The following is a 14825-nucleotide window of genomic DNA, read 5'->3' on the forward strand; positions in this document are numbered from 1 at the left end:
TCTGTACTTCAATTCAATCTAGTTATGGACTCCACTGCCCTAGCTAATCACCTTACCTGTATCCCTCGTGGTTTTAATCATCGTCCTGCGACTTGTATCATCGAAGGACAATGATACAAATAGTTCTGCTCTTGTCCCTGCCACTACTTATCACAATGTTCTGGGATACACTTATTCAGGACTTAAGGCGTTCTCTACCTTTGTGTTTGAAGACCTCCAGCACTACCTCTTCTATAATGGGAACTCTTTTCAAGCCATCACTGTCTCTTTAACTGACTTGTCTGCAGTAATTTCTGACAAAATGTTCATTTAGGGTCTTACCCATCTCCTGTGGTTTCCACACATGGATGTCCTTATTGATCTTTGCAGGGCCCTATTGTCTCTCTAGTTGCGTTTTTGTACTTGTGTGCTGTAGAATTTTCTTGCAATCTCCTTAACCTTATCTGCCAAAGCTATCTCATCCCCCATTTTGCTTTCCAGCTTTATCCGGCTTCTCTGTTTCTCTAAAACCCTCCAGTATCAGTAACATCTTCATCAATCTTTGCTCCATTTACAGTTTCCGGAAATGCTTCCTAAAACAGGATGATCAGAATTCTCCACAGTACTCCAACTGGGGACCCAGCAATGCCTTGTACAGCCGTATCATGATGTACCAACTTATGTATTCAATTCGCTGACCCATGAGGGCAAGTGTTCCAAATTCCACTTTCCCCACCTTGTCCACCTGTGATGCACCATCCAAGGAACTGCATTCCTTGGTCTATCTATGTTCGACAGCACTGCCCAGGGCCCAACTATTAACTGTGTTAGTCCTCCCTGGTTTGTCTTGACAGAATCCATCACCTGAATTCAGCTCCATCGGTCATTCCTTGGCCACTGGCTCAGTTGTTCGAGATCCCCTTCGATAACTGTATTCCCTGCCCACTATAACCCGTGTTCTATCCGGACGTTTATCAAAAAACTTACTAACAATGACTCCTATGCTCTTACTGAAATGTTTTCTGTAAATGATGCATAACAGTGGACCCAGCACTGTTCCTTATGGCACACTGCTGGTCATAGGCCCCCAGTCTGCACAACAACGCTCTCCCACCACTCTGTCTCCTATTGTCAAGCCAATTTTGTATCCAGTTGGCTAGTTCTCCCTGAAACCATGTGATCTAACCTTACTAACCAGTGTTCCACGCTAAACCCTGTCCAATGCCTTGCTGTGGTCAGTATAGACACAGTCTCCTGTTCTGTCTTCTTCTATCTTCTTAGTCACCTCTACAACAAACTCAGGCAAGTTTGTGAGACACTACTTGTGTACTTTGTGTCAACTGTCCCTAATTAACCTTCGCCGTTCGAAATGCATGTAACTACTGTCCCTCAGAGCCCCCTCCAACACCGTACGCACCACTAACATCAAGCCAATTGGTCTTTAGGTGCCTTGCTTTCCCTCGCGTCAGTTTTAAATAATGGCACAACGTGAAACACCCTCCAGGCTTCCAGCTCATCACCCGTGGCTGTCACTGATATAAATATCTCTTTAAGGGACAATTCTTCCAGAGTTTCCCCCAGTGTCCTCAGATATACATGATTAGCTCCAGGGATTTGACTTTTTTTTAGGCGTTTTAAAATCGCCAGCACCTCCCGTTTTGTTATGCGGAGTCTTTTGAAGACTTCATTTCCCTGACTTCCCCAGTCTTTAAGTTCTGATGTGAAATTTTCGTCAAGGATCTCACCCATCTCCTGTGGTTCCACACATGGATTAACCCATTGATCTTCAAGGGGCATATCCTGTCTCTAGTTAATCTTCTCTCGTTAGTATTCATGTCGAATTCCTTTGGATTTCCCTCAGCATTATCAGCCAAAATTTTCTCAGGTCTCCTGCTTGCCCTCCTGCTCTACCTCTTCAGTGTATTACTGTACCCACAATGTTCTTTGAGGAATCCAGCTGGCCATATATGACATGGACGCCTTTATCTTGACCAGAACCTCAATACCCCCAATCATCCAGAATTTCCTTCTTGTAATCAGCATTGTCCTTCACACTAACAGAAATATCCTCACGCTGAACTCTCATTTTATCTTTCTTTTGATAGTTTCCCACCTGCCTGAGGTCCATTTACCTGCAAATACTCTCCACAATCAACTGCTAAAAGTTCTTGACCAATACCGTCTGGATTGGGGCAGACCAATTTTGATCTTTCACTTGTGGATCAGGCCTGTCATTTTCCATAACTGTTTTCAAATTAATACAGTTGTGGTCACTTTGTCAAAGTGCTTCCCAACTTACACCTCAGTCCCTTTCCCTACCTTGTTTCCCAAGGGGAGGTCAGGTTTTGCCACTTTCTCCAGGGAGAGGGCAAGCAACCAGTGGTAATTGTGCACATCAGTACACATGACATAGATACAGTTGGATGGGATCTGGTCAAGTGAGTATTAGGAGTTAGGTAATAAGTTAAAAAGCAGGACTACAGGGGCAGTGAGCTCCAGATTACTCCCAGTGCCGCTCGTAGTGAATATGGAAGTAAAAAGACTAGCCGGATGGATGAGTGCCTGAGGAGCTGGTGGAGGGGGAAGGGTTTTTACGTCTTGGATCATTGGGGTCTCTTCTGGGGTAGAAGTGACCTGGACAATGGGGATTCTGAAAAATAAAGAGACCATCGGCCAGTCAGAGGAAAATCCACCAGCCACCGAGAGCACGTTTCCTATTCAGGATATCCAGGGGCACAGTCAAGGGAGAGAAAAGACTTCTGGTTTAAAGGAAATTTATTTCATGAGGCCTGACTGGTAAGGCAGACGAGCTCAGAGCATGGATTGCCTCTGGGGACTGGGATGTTATAGCCATAACAGAAACATGGCTGAGAGAAGGGCAGGAGTAACAGCTCAGTGTTCCAGGATACAGAAGGTACAAGTGTGACAGAAAGACAAGTAATTGAGGAGGGGGAGTGCGCTTTTGATAAATGAGAGCATAACAACAGTGATCAGAGAGGATACTCCTAAAGAGTAATCAAATGAGGCCATATGGTTGGGAGTTAGAAAGAAGGGGGCGGTCACTTTGTTTGGACTGTATTACAGACTCGCAAATAGCCAGCGGGTATGAGAAGAGCAGATGTGTAGAGAGATTGTAGATAGGTGTTGAATAAGTAATAAGAGAGTAGTATTGATTGGAGGTTTTAATTTCCCCTGGATTGACTTGGGACCTCAGAATACCATATGGGTAACAATTTGTCAAATGGGTCCAAGAAAGTTTCCTTGACAAATATATAGGCTGTCCTACTCTATTCAGGTGGGCGCAACATTGAACATCCCCTGAGAAAACAAGATGAGGAAGTGACTGAAGTGTCAGTCGAGAGCACTTTGGGTCCAGTGACCGCAACTGTGTTAGTTTTAACATAACTACAGAAAATGATAGGAGAGGTCCACAGGTTAAGGAGCTATGCTGAAACACTGGCAGTTTTGGGGCCATGAAGCAGGATCTAGCAGAGGTTGAGTGGGTGAGTCTGTTTGAAGGAAAAGAAACGACTGGAAAATGGGAGGCTTTTAAAAGTGTGATACTGAAAATCCACGGTCAGTATGTACCTGTTAGGGTGAAAGGAAAATGGCAGGTTTAGGGATCCCTGGCTGATGACAGATATTGAGTCTCTGATCTGGCAATTGAAGATGGTATACATTGGGTTTAAGGTTCCGTATCTACCGAACCTCTTCCGGCCCTAAAGACAGAATCAATCTGTGGAGACCTTATCAGGTCCATGCCACACATCGATCTGTTGAACCCACTCCAGGCCCTGTGACTGTTCCAATTCAGTTCCTAAAGGAACTGCGGTCTGTGTAACATGCTCTCATCACTATCACCCACCCTGTCAGTGTAAGCTTTTCCAGTATTTCCACCCATCTACTCATCTGCATAAACTTCTCCAACTCTTACACCCCTATATCTGTTTTAACGACAACCTCCCCAACAACACTTTCCCACTTAGGCCAAACTCGAGGAGATGACTAATGCTCCTTTAGCTGTGTAACTGTCTCCAATCAAAATTGCTGTTCTCATCTCCAGGAAAATCCGTCCGATTCCACATCCTCCATGTCTAAATAACACCAGAACCTAAGAATTTCGACATCTCTCAACCTGTTCAGTCACGAGTACCCTCCATATGTGTGTTTTTTGCTTCCAGCCTAGACAACCTACATTATCTCTGTAATCTGCTCCATTCCCTAAATAGTACCTGTCAGTATAAACCAGCACTGTCCTCCCACTATCCTTATCCTTGTAAACTGATCCATCCCTCCCAACCTCCTCATCTCCATGAACTCCTGCAGGCCCTACAGCTCTCCACATTTCTGCAACCTCCTGTGGGCCTATGGTCCTCCCTCCCTGTCAAACCACCTGCAGTCCCCACATTCCTCCCAATCTGGCTCCTCTGCTTCAAATCAGACCATTGCTGTCTCTGTAAGCACCTCCACTCCTGACAACTCTTCCCATTTGTGTAACCGCGTTCAGACCCCATACTCTCCAGCTTCCTGCATCCTCTTCCTGAAATTGCAATCAAAACCACATTTTCTGTATTATCCACCAGTGCTTAAACCTTCCCCAACTCAGTAACCTCTTGCAGTCCTAATCAAACACCTTAAATTTGAAAGCTTTCAATTCGCTACAATCCTCCCTCCCTCCCTCCTCAAATGCGTTCATTACCATGTAACCACACAATTACTGAATTCTCCTTTTGCACTGCAACCCTCCTACGGTCTGCAAAACTCTCCTGTCCTGATATTCTTCCCGATCTCTGTAACCCCCACCACCCTCCAGTGCCCTTTTTGGGAACATGGCAGAGGAGGGAAGATTTGTAGAGTCCGGGCCATGTTACGGAGGTAGAATTCTGGGAATTGCAGATTTGGTCTAATGTCTGTGGTGTGCAGATTATTGGAGAGGACTCTGACAGACAGAATTGGAAAATCTTAGTTAAATTTTAGACAGTTTGTGAGGGGCAGGTCATGCATCACAAACCTTATTGATTTCTTTGAAGATATGGCAGAATATATTGAAGCTCATACAGAAAATAAGGAGGCATGGGATACAGGGAAATCTATCTGTCTGGATACATGCTTGGATGGCCCAGAAAAGACAGAGTATGGCAGCAGATAAACAGTATTGAGCCTGGAGCTCAGTGACCAGTGGGGTTCTGTAACAGTCGGCTTTGGGACGCTGCTCTCTGTGATTTTTATAAATGACTTGTATGTGGATGTTGGAGAGTGGGTTCGTTAATTTGCCAATCTGGTGGAGTGGTGGGTAATGTGGAGGGCTGCTGTAGGTTGCAATGGGACATTGACAGGACACAGAGCTGGGCTGGAAATCTCAAATGGTGTTCAAGCTGGAAAAGTATGAAGTGATTTATTCTGGAAGGTGGAATTTGAATACAGAATACAGTGTGAAAGGCAGAACACTTGGCAGTGTGGAGGATCAGAGAGATCAAGGTGTCCATGTCCATAGATCCCTCAAAGTTGCCACACACGTTGATAGGGCTGTTAAAAAGCATATGTTGTGTTGGCTTTCCTTAGCAAGGGGATTGATTTTAAGAACAGTGAGGTTTTACTGCATCTTTATAGCATCCTGGTGAGACCACACTTGGAATATCGTGTTCAGTTCTGGTCCCCTGTTTACAGGAAGGATGTGCAAGTTTTAGAGAGCATACACAGGAAATTTACCAGGATGCTGCCTGGAATGGAGGGTATTTCTTATGAAGAAAGGTTGAGGGGGCTAAGGCTTTTCTCATTGGAGTGAAGAAAGGGGTGGGACAACGTGGTAGAGGTGAACAAGATGAAGAGAGTCACAGAGAGAGTGAATAGTGAGAGACTTTTTCCCCTATGGCATAAATGGCTAATACAAGGGGTATAATTTTAAGGTGAATGGAGGATGGATAAAGGATAGAGAATGGTAGGTGGTTGGAATGCACTGACAATGGTAGTAGTAAAATTAGATACTTTCGGTACATTTAATAGACTCTTGGAGAAGCACTTGGATGATAGTAAAATGAAGGGTATGGAAGTTAGTTTGGTCTTATAGTCGGATAAATGGTTGGCATGGCATCATGGTCGAAGGGTCTTGTGCTGTACTGTTCTGTGTTCTATGTTCTGTTTGGTAAATGGGTAACAACCTCCGATCAGTGTAAAAGGATATGGCATTCAGGAGGAGCTAGTCAACTGGATACAAAATTGGGCTTGATGGTTGGAGACAGAGGGTGATGGGAGACATGTTGTTTTTCTGACTGGAGGCATGTGACCAGCGGTGTAGTGGGTCCGCTATTGTTTGTCATTTGGGTAAATGGTTTGGATGGGAATATTTGTTTCCTGGTAAGTAATCTTCTTGGGTGACACTGGAATTGGTGGTAAAGTGGGCAGTGAAGAAGGTTATCTATGATACAACAAGATTAACAGCACTGCTGGGAGAGTGGGCTGAAAAATAGCAGATAAAATTTAATTAGATAAATGTGAAGTGTTCCATTTTGGTGAAACAAACCAGGATGTGACTTGTACAGTTAATGTTCAGGCCCTGGGTGGTGTTGTCAATCAGTTACCAGGGATGCAGGTAGACAGTTCTTTGAAAGTTGCGTCACAGGCAGGCAGGCTGGTGAAGCAGGCGTTTGGGATGGTTACCTTCATTGGGCAGAGCATGGAGAGTAAGAGTTGCGATTTCATGTTGTATCTGTACAAGACATTGGTGAGGCCACCATAAATACATTGCTGATTAATAGGAAGAACTCATCAGGTTCACTTCCCTGCTTTAGGGAAGAACAACAAATATTCTCACCTGGTCTGGCCAACATGTGACTCCAGACCCACAATAAGAGGGCTGACTCTGAGCTGCCCTCTGGGTAATTAAGAATGGGGTCAAAGAATGTTAGGCCAGGCAGTGGCATCCACATGCCATAAATGAATAAATAAAAATACATATGTCCCTCCCTACCTCTGCAAATCCCTCCAGCTGCAACAATCCGTACTTAGTTTGAAACACACTTCAGGCCCTAACCGCTCTCTGTTACACTCTCACCACCTCCAGCACCTTCATCTCTCCCTGTGCCTATTGTGATGTTATACCCTCACAGGGATTCCTCTTCCAATTGCCCTCCTCCTGCTAACAGACCCTTTGCAACCCCTTTAAAGCTTACTCCGAAGTGAAAATCTTTCACTTCAAGATTTTAAGTACTTTTTGATGATCTTCTCAGCCTCATAATCTAATATGATCCATTTTGTCCTGAGTGAGGGACAGGTGTGAGTTTCTGTTGAGGTTTTGTCTGTTTCAATGGAATATCCTTCAAATGTTTCCCATTGTTCATGTACACACACTAATGTTTCAGTCTGTTTAGCTTGTTTCGCTTGGTCAGTTCTCCTCTCAAACTCATGTAATTGGCAATTTTTGTTTTTAGTTGTAGCTTGTCCTTTCTGTGATTCACTGAAAAATTTTATATTTCTTTAAACTGCACTTTATCACAATTTCCCAGAGGATCTCTCCAGGTGACATTACTCATTCACTAAGTTTCATCACACAACGGTCGATCTGACATAGTTACATCCCTAGCCAGTTGCACAATGTTATTTAAAGAAACACTGAAAAAAGTCTCCGAACTTCCCTTCCAATATCACTGTTGTCAGTGTGATTGTCACGATTATACGAATTTTGAATTTTCACTGAATTGTCATTATGCCTTTATTAAAAATTCCAATGAGTTCCTGTTTAATGCAGTGATGAGCAATGAAATGCTATTCAGTTGCCTAAAACTGTTCTGCTGCTTGTGTCCTTGGCAAGTAGTAGCCAGAATTTACATTCAGACTGACCCTACTTCATGATCTGCAGCCAAATGCTTTCTCTGTAATGCCTTTCTTACCCATTATTGTTAGCGTTGTCCATTTTGCCTGAGTTTGCGCAAGGTTGTGAACTATTGAATATTTGTGTGCACCTTTTTTCACCCTGTAACCACGACACCCTGGTGTCTAACTCTCTTTTATCTCTGTGTCACAAATCCATCTACCTTATGGCAAAGACTTTGTCCATTCCACACAAAAAAAACATAATTTACTGTTTCCTACAATTTCCTGTCACAAAGTGATTTGCTGACGTACAGTTTTAGTTAAACTTGGCCCCATCCTGGTCTTTTCTGCTGGTCTTCAGCCACATCCCCATGCTGTCCCAAAGCTTCACCTTTTCTATTTGAATTTGGAAAGCTCCTTTCATCTGAACCCTGTCCCTGATCCTCTCTGTCAGTTTAAAGCCCTGTCCCTAAACCTACCAACGTGATTGCTCAGGACACTGGTCCCAGCACATTTACAGCGGGACCATCCGAATGGTTTATTTTTAAACTCAGGTCTGGGATGTGGGTATCTCTGGCTGACCAGCCTTTCTTGCCCAGCCCTAGCTGCCCTTGAGCTGAGTAACTTGCTCAGCCATTTCAGAGGCAAACACTTTGCTGTGGGGATGTCGTACAGATCACGTGAGGATGGCAGATGTCCCCTAGTGTATTTTTGATGAACAAACATTGTTTTGGACATCAGCAATGATTTCGTACTTATCCATAGATTGTTAATTACAATTAAAAAAAAATGATGATTGCAAATTCCACCATTTCTGATGGTGTGATTTAAACCTGCCTCCAATGAACATTGGGTGAGGTTTCGGATACATGCTCTCGCAGTAATACCACGAAGCCATCACTTCACCTGCTCAAAGGTTGCTCATTCCTGAGCACTGATACCAGGGCATCAGGAACCTAAACCTGTTCTTCCTACATGATTGTTTCGTTATGAAATCTTCCTGCCCTCTGGTGATATCACTCAGTCTCACTCCATGTGGTATCCCTCACTGTGAGGGTCTAATTGCTGCCTCTGTCAGTGTCTCTCACTCTTGCAGCTACTCCAGATCCTGAGCCAATTGAAGTCTTCACTGCAGAGAGACAGGACAGCACAGGCCAGGGATGGAGACAGGTTTTTCAGATCTCTGTTGGACTTAGTGCCATTCCCGGTGTGTATCACTCACGAGATCACTCTAATTTCCCAAACAGTCTATTCCTCTGACTCCTGTAGGTACTCAGGAAGGTCCTGACTCAATAGACTTCCCAGCTGCTGGCTGTCTCGTCCATCGCCACATTGAAGATGGTTGATCAGCCAGGGAGATAAAGGGAAGGGAGATTTGGAGTCTTAAATAAATCCCGCAGTGAGGTAAGATCACTCACAGTGAACAGAGCAGAGAGCAAAGACAGAGCTCCAAACATCGGCTAACAAAACATGGCACAGATACAGTGCTGGAGAGGAAGCACAGTACAGACACACCCCAGGCTCAATCAACACCCCTATAGTAAGTTCTGTTGTGTTAAGACTCTCTACTCTGCAACACTCTATCTATGGCATGTCTTGGTGACTAGTGTCTTCAATAATTTGTAACTCCTACAACAGATACAGTCCCGGTAACCGCCTCCCTTCCCTCTCCTCCCTCCACATACTTGAATTATGGTGCATTCCAGCCTACCATCACTATTAATATAATTTGCTTCAGTGTCTATTATGTGCCTTATCTCAGTAGTCTCCTCCTCCAATAACATGCAGCACGGAAACGGTTCCTTTGATCCAACTAGTCCATGCTGACCAGAATCCCTGAACGAGTCCCGTTACCCTGCACTTAACACAAATCCCTTCAAACCTTCTCCTCTCCATGTACCTGGACAAATGTCTTTTACATGTTGTTATTGTACTTTTCTCTACCACTTCCCCTCAAAACTTATTCCATAGCCGCACCATACTCTGTGTGGAAAATCTTCTCCTCCTAATCCTTTTAAGTTTTTTCCTCTGCCATCTCCTACTTATGCCCTCGAGAACACAGAACATAGAACATGACAGTGCAGTATAGGCCCTTCGACCCTCAATGTTGCGCCAACCTGTGGAAACAATCTGAAGCACATCTAACCTTCCCTATTCCATTCTCATCCATATGCCTATCCAATGACTGTTTAAATGCCCATAAAGTTGGCGAGTCTACCACTGTTTCAGAGCTGAAAATGTATTGCTGGAATAGTGTGTTGCTGATGAACGGCTTATGCCCGAAACGTCGAATTTCCTGTTCCTTGGATGCTGCCTGACCTGCTGCGCTTTTCCAGCAACACACTTTCAGCTCTGATCTCCAGCATCTGTAGACCTCACTTTTACCACTGTTTCAGGCCATGCATTCCATGCCTGACAATTCTGAGTAAAGAACCTACCTCTGGCATCTGTCCTATATCTATTAATTAATGTTAATATTCATTACTACTTCAATTTAAAACTATTTGCCCTCGTGCTAGGAGTCGCCACCTGAGGGAAAAGGCTCTCACTGTCCAAACCATGTCACCCTCTGATTGTCTTATATGTCTCAATTAATTGATCTTAAACTCTTCTCTCAAACACAAACAGGTTCAAGTCCCTCAGCCTTCCTCATGACACCTTCCCTCTGTACCAGGTAACATCGTAGTAAAACTCCTCGGAACACATTCCAAATTTTTAACATCCTTCTAAAGCGGTGACTTGAACCACAGGCAACACTTCAAATGCGGCCGCACCAGAGTTTTGTACAGCTGCAGCATTATCTCATGGTTCCGAAACTCATTCCCTGTCCCAATAAAAGCTCACATGCTGAATGCCTTCTTAACAAACTGGGTGGCAACTGTCAATGATCCATGTACATGGACAAAGTGATCTCTCTGCTCATCTGCACTACCAAGTTCTGCTTTACCCACATCCACCTGTTTGGTCACCTCAAAGTAGTCAACAAGGTTTGTGAGGCATGACCTACCCTTCCCAAAACCATGCCGACTATCCCTCATCAACGTGTTCATCTCCTGATGATTATAAATGCTGGCCTTTACAAGCCTTTCCAACACTTTACCCAGAATCGAAGTAAGGCTCACACTTCTATAATTACCCCGGGTTGTCTCTATTCCCCTTCTTGGTCAAGGGACAACATTTGCTGTCCTTCTGCCTTCTGGCACTATTCCTGACGGCAATGACGACATAAAGATCAAAGCCAACGGCTCAGCAATCTCCTTACTGGCCTCCCAGAGAAGCCAAGAATAAATCCCATCTGGCCCAGCGGCCCTTTTTTTGCACTTGCCAGAATTGCTAACACCTTATCCTTCTGCAGTTCAATCCCATCTAGTTATGGACTCCACTACCCTGGGGTAAAGATGTTGGTTACCTGTACCCCTCATGGTTTTATAAACCTTTATACGGTCACCCCTCAGCCACCTACGTCCAGTGGAAATGTGAAGGACAATGATATAAATATTTCTGCTCGCGTCCCTGCTACTACTTTGCCACAATATTCTGGTATACACTTGTTCAGGACCTAGGGCTTTCTCTATCTTTGTGTTCTAAAACCTCCAGCACCACCTCTTCTGTCATGGAGACTCTTTACAAGCCATCACTGTTTCTTTCCCTTTGTTTCCTAGTCTTTGTCCACAGTATGTTCTGACATGAAATGCTCATTTAGTCTCTCTCCTACCTCCTGTGGTTCGACACTTGGATGGCTTCACTGATCTTTGAGGAGCCCTAGTGTCTCTCCAGTTGCTTTTTTGGACTTGTGTGCTGTAGAAAATTCTTCGCATTCTATTTAAACCTATCTGCCACATTTATCTCATTCCCCCAGGATGCATTCCAGCTTATCCAGCCTCTCCGTTTCTGTCAAACCCTCCAGTATCAGTGACATCTTCGTCAGTCTTTGCTCCATTTGCAGTTTCAGGAAATGCTTCCCAGATCAGGATGATCAGAATTCTATGCAGCGTTCCAAAGCTGTGCTGATTATCCCTAATCAATCCTTGTCGTTGCAAATGCATGTAACTCCTGTCCTGCAGAATCGCTTCCAACAACATCTGCATCGCTGACATCAAACTAATTGGTGTTGATATCCCTGGCTTTCCCTTGCAGCCTTTCCTAAGTACTGGCACAACCTTAGCCACCCTCCAGGCTTCCAGCCCATCACCCATGGCTATCAGTGATAGAAATATCTCTTTATGGGACCCCACAATTTCTTCCTGAGCTTCCCGCAATATCCTGGGGTATAATTGATTAGTTTCCAAGGATTTGTCCATCTTATATGCATTTTAGAACCTTTAGTACCTCCTGATCTGTTAAGTGGAGTCTTTTGAAGACGTCACTGTTCCTTATTCCTTGACTTCCCCAACTTAAGTTCAAACATGAAATTTTTGTACACGTCTCACCCATCTCCTGTGTTTCCACACTTGGATGGCCCCATTCGTAATCAAGAAGCTATATTCTTCCCCTAGTTAATGTCCTGAAGAATATACTTGAAGAATCTCTTTGGATTTTCGTCAGCCTGATCTGCCAATGCTTTTGTGGTCCCCTTTGTGCCCTCCTGATTTCCCTCTTAAGTGAATTACTCCACCCGCTATATTCTTCAATGGATTCCCTTACTCCAGCTGCCTATATGTGACATGTGCCCCTTTTTGTTGACCAGAGCCTCAATGCCCCCCAGTCATCCAGTGTATCCCATTTGTGTCAGCATTGTCCTTCACACTAAAAGAAATATGGTGTCATTCAATAGTGAGGGGCATGGATTGCGACTTTCAAACATGTTCAAGCATTGCCTCAATTTGATGAGAAGAATGTGATGACCTTTTCGTCTCATTTGAAAAGTTGGCTCAACAAATGCAGTGGCCAGAGGCAATGTGGATTTTGTTGATCCAAACGAAACTTGTAGGTAGGACTGGTGAGGCATTCACATCCCTATCAGAGGAGGTATCTGGGAAGTCTGAAGAGATTTTAAAGAAACATTAAGTCAACATAGGCAACCTTTCAGGAATCTAATGAGGATCCTGGTCAAACCTACACTGAGTTTCTAAGGATCAAACAGACTAATTTCAATAGTTGGATAAGAGCTTTAAAATTCAGGCAAAGCTATAATGCCCCTAGAGAGATTAGTATTTGGAGAAATTCAAAAATTCACTACCTGAAATAGTGCAAACTCAGGTGGAAGAGCAGAGAGTGCAAACGGCAAGGTTAGCTGCTGAAATGGCTGATGATTATGAACTGGTCCATAAACTTGATTTGCTTTCCAGAACCTGTTCTGGTCTCTGAGGGACAGAAATTGGAGCAAAGATATATCCTCATGTGCAAAGGGAAAGGTAGATCCCAGTGTAGAATGTAAGGATAATTTACCACGGGAATAAAGAAAACCTTGAGGGGGACAAGAAGTTTAAATACTATGGTGTTTCCATTGTAATAAAGTGGGCACACAAATTCACAATGTTGGTGAGCTGGGAGAAAACCAGCTGTAGGATAACAAGACAAGCCTGGAAGTTTCGTTGAATTAGTAACAAAAAGCATAGGGGGGTTAGGCAACTGCCTCAGAGTGTACAAGATGATCAGTGGACATGCTAAATCTGCGTAAAAAATCTACATGGAAGGGTAAAGTTTATTCACATAGGCCAGGAGTAATTGGTAAGGAGGCTCCAATATTAATTGACACAGGATATTTTCAGTCTGTAATGCTGAGGGGTGAGGCTTTATGAACTCTTCAGAGACTATTGCCAGAAAATCTGCTGGGAACAGGAATTCATAGTGAGGCAAAAAGTGCTCAGTTATGTCAAGTGAGGCGATGGAGTCCAGAGAAGAGTGGAAAATGTGTGGCAGGTGTACTGGACTCCTAACTCTCAGCTCCAGGAATAAAAATGTCCTTGCAATTAATATAGCTGATTAATGGTAGGCGTGCTGCCTATTCTAGTTGAAAAGCCAGTGGAGATGCAGGCAACTGAAGACCTGGAGAATGTTTATCCAGGAATCTTCCCTGATTACGTCATCAGCAGATCACAAATGCACAGGTTGAAGCGGGTTAAAGGCAGAGATAAGGAAGCTGACATAGAGTTATCCGAAAGTTTCTTTTTGATCAGATAAGTGGAACTGAAGGAGCAAGTATGAAAACATGAAAGTATTTTTAGCTCTGCTAAGGTGATTGAATTACAGCAGAAAGATGGGGAGTTACAAAAGTTATATCAAAAAACATTTAGCAAAAAAAGAGAATGAATGCATTCCTTTTGTTATTACTTAACAAATGATGTCTTAATGTGGATATGGAGATCAGCGCACATTGAAGCAGATCAGGCGTGGACAGAAATTCTTCAAATTGTTTTCCTGTTGGGTATAGAAAGGAAGTGATGTGAGTGGCACATGAGCTACCACTTGGACATCATTTCGCGGTTAGGACATTACAGGCTGGAATACAAAGATACTTTCACTGGCCTGGACTACACAAAGATGTAGTTGAATTTTGCCAGATGTCTCAAACATGTCACACAGACAGTAATAAACCTGCAACTTTAATACCTATTCCAACATTTGAGGAACCTTTCTCAAGAGTCTTGATAGATTGTGCAGGCCCCTACCTCAAACAAAAGGTGGGAATAAGTATTTATTAACAATAATGAATGTGTCGACTAGATTTCCAGGGGCAGACCCATTATGCAGCATCACAGCTAAAAGAGTTGTAGAAAAATGCTTATTTTTTTTTACTAGGTATGGACTACCAATAGAGATCCAGACAGATCAAACCTCACATCCGGACTATTCAAGGAGATGATGGATAACTTGGGAATAAAAGCAATTCAAATTTACTGCGTACTATTTGGAATCACAGGGAGCATGAGAGAGATGTCATCAAACACTGAAGACCATGTTGGGTGTTATGGTCAGGATTATCCAGATGATTGCGATAAGGAAATTGCTTTTGAACTTTTTGTGATCACAGATGCACAGAATGAATTGACCAAATTCAGTCTATTCAAATTAATTTGTGGGCATAAAGTAAAAGG

The 14825-nt window shown here is 43.6% G+C and overlaps 1 long non-coding RNA gene across 1 annotated transcript in view; it reads left to right on the forward strand.

Annotated features, from left to right (window-relative positions):
• Positions 1-14608, forward strand: part of LOC132813879 (uncharacterized) — a 73508-nt gene extending 58900 nt beyond the window's left edge. The window contains exon 6 of the long non-coding RNA XR_009644200.1: positions 14530-14608. This is a non-coding gene — a long non-coding RNA (uncharacterized LOC132813879). The remainder of the gene's footprint in view (positions 1-14529) is intronic.
• The last annotated feature ends 217 nt before the right edge of the window (positions 14609-14825 follow it).

This window comes from Hemiscyllium ocellatum, unplaced genomic scaffold, assembly GCF_020745735.1.
Source record: "Hemiscyllium ocellatum isolate sHemOce1 unplaced genomic scaffold, sHemOce1.pat.X.cur. scaffold_515_pat_ctg1, whole genome shotgun sequence".
NCBI classification, from domain to species: Eukaryota; Metazoa; Chordata; class Chondrichthyes; order Orectolobiformes; family Hemiscylliidae; genus Hemiscyllium; species Hemiscyllium ocellatum.